This window comes from Psammomys obesus, unplaced genomic scaffold (assembly GCF_907164565.1).
Source record: "Psammomys obesus unplaced genomic scaffold, mPsaObe1.curated_primary_1811, whole genome shotgun sequence".
Classification (NCBI taxonomy): Eukaryota; Metazoa; Chordata; class Mammalia; order Rodentia; family Muridae; genus Psammomys; species Psammomys obesus.
This window is the reverse complement of record NW_026585686.1, coordinates 17,398-23,749: the sequence shown is the minus strand read 5'-3', so window position 1 is coordinate 23,749 and position 6,352 is coordinate 17,398. Positions and strand designations below refer to the sequence as shown.

The window sequence follows — 6,352 nt, the reverse complement described above, 5'->3', positions numbered from 1 at the left end:
GAAGAAGAAGAAGAAGAAGAAGAAGAAGAAGAAGAAGAAGAAGAAGAAGAGCCTCAAATAAGTGAATTTTGAAATAAAAAAGATTTTCAACTGATAAGAGAAACACAAAAGATCATGATGGATGACTATGAAAAAGAAATATGGCAAGTAGCCAAAAATTTGAAACGGTCGAAATGGGAACCTGCCTGTATAAACCACGTGACCCATGATGAGCAAACAGAAACATAGAACGGACAAATACTGATGAAAGAGACGCCAGTCACAGTCCAAAATCTCCCAGGATGGGAGATGCTTTGCTGGAAAATTCCATGGATGGTCAACTCAGCAGTTCTTCCAGCCTTTCCAGACCCTGAAGAGGATGGAACACTCTCAATGTATTTCACGAGGCAAAAGCCACTACCCTGGTTTGCTTCTCCATTGTTATGGTAAACACCAAAACTAAAATCAACTTTGGGGAAGGAAAGAATTTATTCGGTTTATGGTTTGTAATTCATTAAAGAGGGAAGCCGGGGCGGGAACTCAAGGTGAGAGCTGGTAGGCAGGCACCGGAGCCGAGACCATTGAGGAAGCAATGTTCACCGGTGCAGAGCTAGCTTTTCTTATACAGCACCGGCCCACCTCTTTATAAGACCGCTCATAGTGGGCGGGGCCCTCCTATGTCAATCAGCAATTAAGAAAATGGCCCTACAGACATGGTCCCAGGTCAATGAGATGGAGGCAATTCCTCAACGGAGGTTCTCTCTTCCTAGGATTGTGTCAAGCTGATAGCTGAGACTAACTATGACGTACAAGAATATGATAAAAATGGAAAATCAGTGACTAACATACTTGATGAACAAAAATGCTTCAATACCAGCAAACCGAATTCAGCAGCATAGCAAAGCAAAAGGACGGTGAACCTCAATGAAATGCAGTTCTATAATGTGAAAATAAGGTGTCTACCATAGCTTTTCTGCTTTGTTCTTGAGAGTCTCTAGGCTTGTTGCATATGTGGTTTGATGTCTGACATTAAATTGAGATTATGTCAGCATTATTCTCTTTTTTTTTTATGTCCCTTTCTTTGATATTCCCATTATTATGTCATACCTTTCTCAATGTTCGTAAATCCTTGGCTATTCTGATCTGCTTCTTCCTAACTTGTTTTGTTTTCTTTGTTCTTTGGCACCACAGTTCTGTTGGTACATATGTCTTTCCCATTGAGAGATTCTTCAGCTTTCTCTATTCTAACAGGCCCATGGAAGGCATTCTTCATTCCCAGAACAGTGCTTTTATTTTGATAATTTTGCTTGGTGTTTTTTTTTTTAACTTCCCTTTTTGGGTTCCCATTAGACTTGTTCTTGAACACTATTTTATCTATAGGTGATGAACCTTTGCTGTTTAAATTTCTAATCTGGTGTTTTCAACACCACAGATATACCTGTTTCTTTCTCTGTCTCATCAAATTCTTGGTTTTCTCTCTCTCTCTCTCTCTCTCCCTCTCTCTCTCTCTCTTTGGTTTTGCTTTCTAGTATGTCTTGTTGTACCTAGAACTTGAAAAATTAAAAAAAAAAGTGTTGGTAAGTTGGGTAGGAGTTTTATACTTTTTTTTTTTTTTAGTTTTTTCACTCTTTTCATGAATGTTGTTTATGAGTGTGCCATTTGGCAAAGTGTTCCTGATTTGGTTAAACAATAATAATTCCTGAAACTAAAATAACTTATTTTGCCAGACTCTTGCCCTCCTGGCCCTATTACCATTCAGTAGCAGTTGGCTATGAGAGGAGCTTGTCAATCACGTGACTTTTTTTTTTTTTTTTTAAATGGGCCAGTCCCCTTATTTCCCTGGCTATTCCAAGCAAGAGCTAACCACAGGCCAAAAGAGAAAGTTTCATTCTTCTCTCGTCTTGCTCTCTTATAGCCTTATAACTACTCAGCCTGTAAGGGCACTGCAGGATTTCTGGCTTCTTGGAGGAGAGACCTCCATTCTGTAGACCTCTTCCTGAACAAATGCTGTCACGGAATCATTGGTTCCCTTCCTGTCTTCTCACTAACTTTACGAGGAGGCTGTGCTGCAAGACTGAGCTTTTAGGAACTGTTCCACTCTCACCCCATTCGATGGACTGTGTTGGTCAGAGTTCAGTGGGGGAAGGTAGAGTCCACGGGGGTATGTGGTCATAGTCCATTAGAGGTAAATGGTGAGTTGACTGTGGGTGGGCATTCTCTTTTTCCCATGTGGAAAGTGAGGACAAGCTGGCGCTGAGACTTTCCCTTGCCGTATGGAAGGTCAGAACTGGCATGTTCCCCACACCCAGTCGTTCAGGGCTCTATTGAAGCTCCGCCACTTCAGTCTCTGGGCAACTCTAGTTTCTCCTGAGGGCAGGTCTTAAGAAGAAAAATGGAGTCCTGCAGGATGGGTTCTTTTCTCCTCCCCAAGCCAGAAGCTGGTGTTTACAGTAAGAATCAAGTAACATTTGAAAAGTGTGAGCCAGCCTGAGACTGGGTATCCTGACATTTTAATTCTTCGTCATCTCTGTGTCAATCATTTATCAGCTATTGTCTCACCTGCCTACCTCAGTGCTGATCTGCAGAGCCCAGTGCACACTAGAGCCCAGCACATTCTCACTCCCTGCCTCCTCCTGTCAGTCTTTCCATTGGGCAGCAGTTTAACCTGTACTTGCAGTTCTTAGCACCTGAAAAGGGTAGTGTTTTGCATCTATTCAGTATTTACTTTTCAAGCTTTGTGTATGCAGGGCTGGCTTCAGAAGTTCCCTGCCCAGAACCTGGCTCTTCCATTGCAGTTCCTCTCTGGGGAGAGAAAATTTTTCTAGAGGAAGTAGAGCTTTAAAACCAGCACTGTTAGTATGGAGGACATTGATTTATTTAAAAGTTAGGTGACCAGAAACCATGAAAGCCGCTATGTTGTGCTTTAAGTTGGTACAGATTTTTTTTTCCTCTGTCTTGATCACCAATGAGGATTAAGCAACTAATTTATTCTTTGAGAATTTCACTACATCCCCATTCTCCTTCTGCAAGTTCCTCAGGAAACCTTCATCAAACTTTGTAACCTTGTGTGTGTGTGTCCGTCCCAGTAAGTCCAATAAGTACTTCCTGGATGTGCATGAATATGGGTGGTTCACTGGCACACGAGCAGACCACTGTTATATTTTAAAGGGTGTGAGGGACATTTAAGGGTATGGTGAGAAAAGAACATCACTGAGAAAAACCAGACACTGATAGGGGTGGCTGGAAGGCCAAGGCAAAGCAGCTTTCTCTTTACCTGAAAAATGCGCATTGATTTCTCGAAGAAGCACTTACTACCTACTAACTTGCCAATCAATATCGATGGAGAACTCCATAAAGAAAATGCCTATCTTATTAGTGGAGTATTTAATAGCTTAGATTAAGTGTAAAGATTAATCTCACCACTTTACTGTGGGCTTTATCTGAAAATAACTTCTAATAATAATGTTTTGCTGTTGGCTTGATTGTCATGGATTTGTGCCACCTCCCTGGGTTTTTTTTTTTTCAACATATTTTATGCTTCAGTATTGTACATATGAGCAAAGTCATGTTTTCAATACTCTAATTTTGAATGAGAATAATTTTTATTTCATCTATCTAGGTTTTACTTTAAATGAATATTTAAAACATTTCAATTTGTAATGTGGAAAATTTACGCATGTAGAAATACAGAGGAATAATCTTTTTAGGTTTCCCAGATAATTGGGACATCACCGTTTAGTACCATCAGAACAGTGGCTGCTAGGTGCTCTAGCCTGGCCTTTGCAGACACACGTTTTCAGATGCCCTGAGACTGTATTTGTTTTGCTTTTGTGTGCAAGTATCTGTGCTCATAGTAAATCAGACACGAGTATTGTGGACATATAATATTAATCTTTTATTTTTCTTTAGCGACTGCCTTTTCGAAGCACAGAGAAACAAATGTGTTTTGTTTCTGTTTTTGTTTTAAATAGTAGCCATCATGGGGCATCTCCAGACTGCACTTGAAGAAAAACAGTTGGGGGGATGGGAGACAAGAAGGACAGAATAGTAGGAAGAGCATGGCTGAATATCAGTGAATCAGTGTCCTCCTGGCTAACAGTGATAGCTTCACCCAAAACCCCGCTCATACTAGAAAGCTTTGCTCAGAAACCCAGTGAGCCGGTGAAACCTGGGAACCACGTCATAAGTCTCTCCTCTTTTCCCTGCTCCCTCAGGGTGGAGGCTGCGGGATCCCTGAAAGTGCTCCTGGCCAGGCTTGAGGTTTTCTTTCTTGTTTTTGTTTTCTTTTTCAGACACAAGTAGTAGCTGGTAAACACGGCTTTCCACCTGGCATCGGATGCAGCCACGGACCACATGTTGATGGCTTCAGAGACTTTCTGTTCTTTTTTGTGTTTTTTTTTTTCTTCCCACAGCAGGGATGTCTTGTCATAAGACTATCACCAAGACTCATACTTTGGTTTCCCTCCTAGTCACCTCCAGATCCAGCTGTTCACAGACCACTTGGCTGTGGGTTACGTCCAACTCATCTGTTGTGGTTCAAGTTGTGCTATCCCCAAACAATCACAACTCAGAAAACCACAGAGGAATGCTCATGTGATGCTCATGTGATCCAGCCATGAAGGAAAGGAATACAAACCTGAAGACCCCAAGAAGAATCTCAACAATGTGTGTTGCTGAGCCCTCTTCTCTATTTGTTTCTTATTACTAGGCCACCTTCCACTTGCCAAATCATACTGTCACATAAAACATCAAAACGGTTTCCTTGAGTCTTCTTTTTTGTTTGTTTTGTCACGGCTGGCTTTTTTGTGTGTAGCCCTGGCTACGCTGCAACTAGCTCTGCTAACCAAGCTGGCCTCAAACTCAGAGATCTGCCTGCCTCTACCTCCAAAGGGCTAAGATTAAAGGTGTGCCATCGTGCCCAGCTTGAACATTTATTTTTAAAGGTTCTGTCATAATAATGATTAATAATCTGCCCAAACATATTTGGTATTAGGAAGGGAGTTTATTGTGGAAAAAGAGGGAGGGAAGAGAGAGAAGACTGGGTACTCCAGAAAGAGACAGACAGAACAAGACAGAGAGTAAGAGAGAGAGAGCAGTAAAAAAGAGCTTGGGACTGTGGGCAGGCCCTTTATAATTTGGCATTCACCTGCATGTACCTTTTGTAGCAGGTGATGACATCATAGGTTGCTAGGCAACCTAGAAGCAGGCTATCAGAATAACATTCCTCCCTTTTCATTTAATTTTTAAAAATGTGGAGTTAGGAAGGGGTGGCCAGGAGGGAATGAGGACAATGGGCTGCTTCTCATGCAAGACAAGTTAAAGTCTATAAACTTTAACTTGCAGGTTCATTGGAAGCAGCTTTTGGCTGCCATACAAAGAGAGGAGGGAGGGAGGGAGGGAGGGAAAAGAGAGAAAGGGAGGGTCAGAGAAAGAAAGAGAGAGAGAACCAAAACATTTGGATTATATAGTGAATGGGGAGGGGAAGCCCCTACCCTGGAAAGTTCAGGGTAGAGGGTGGATTTGCCAGCCATGCTCTGCAGCAGGTAGGGACTGAGGACTGCTGGGATAACCTGGAGCTGCTTGTCCTGGGTCTGAAGCACACCATTCCAGTCTTCTGTTGATAACAGATGAATTGAGATAGTATATTCGTCTATAACTGCTTCCTGCTGACACTGGAGCGCTGATATTGTGGAGCAGTGCGGGCAAAGAGCTGGAATGTTCGTCATGTCTTGGAAGAGCAAGCTGTCCCTACTTGCTGTCCGGGGACTGAGAACATCTGCAGCTAGAAGGGAAATTTCAGGACCAGCTGATGCAATCCTCAGGAATAGACTGGATCACCTCTGGACAGCTCCTTTGGCACTGTCTTGGGTGTAGGAAACACCTGGACTTGAGAGGCCACTACAACATACATGTGGACAGAAGACAAAGTTAAGTAGGTTAGGGAGAAAATTTGTTTTTAGATCAGCACATTTGAAACTTTCAGATCCATGGTTTATCAGTTGGGGAAGGGAAGTCCCAAAACTAGGGGAAAAAAAAGGTGGAATCCCACTCTCTGAGATAGGCAATAGGTAGGAGACTTAGGCTGTTAACTGACAGTACGTATCTGGAGTCCATCTGACCTGAGAGGGGGATTTGGGTGGCTTTCCTGTAGCTTACGAGAATCCTTTTTAAGTTTAAAAAGAAGATACATTTGATACATGTGAGTATCACCATATTTTGTAATTTGCAACGAAATACATATTGTAGAAAAATTCAGAAGACGTACATCTTTGTGTCATAGCATAGTAGAGGCTTGGGAAATTATTCTGGGTAGCAGCATGAATATTCTTTAAGATGTGCTCAGGGAAGACAGGAGCCTTCCGTGAAGTAGAAT

General features: G+C 42.2%; 1 long non-coding RNA gene across 1 annotated transcript; it reads left to right on the top strand.

The window, feature by feature from the left end:
- Positions 1 to 275: 275 nt before the first annotated feature.
- Positions 276 to 4,737, top strand: LOC129665138 (uncharacterized). The gene is made up of 2 exons (XR_008718336.1): positions 276 to 425; positions 4,272 to 4,737. It is a non-coding gene; the product is annotated as an uncharacterized LOC129665138 (long non-coding RNA).
- The last annotated feature ends 1,615 nt before the right edge of the window (positions 4,738 to 6,352 follow it).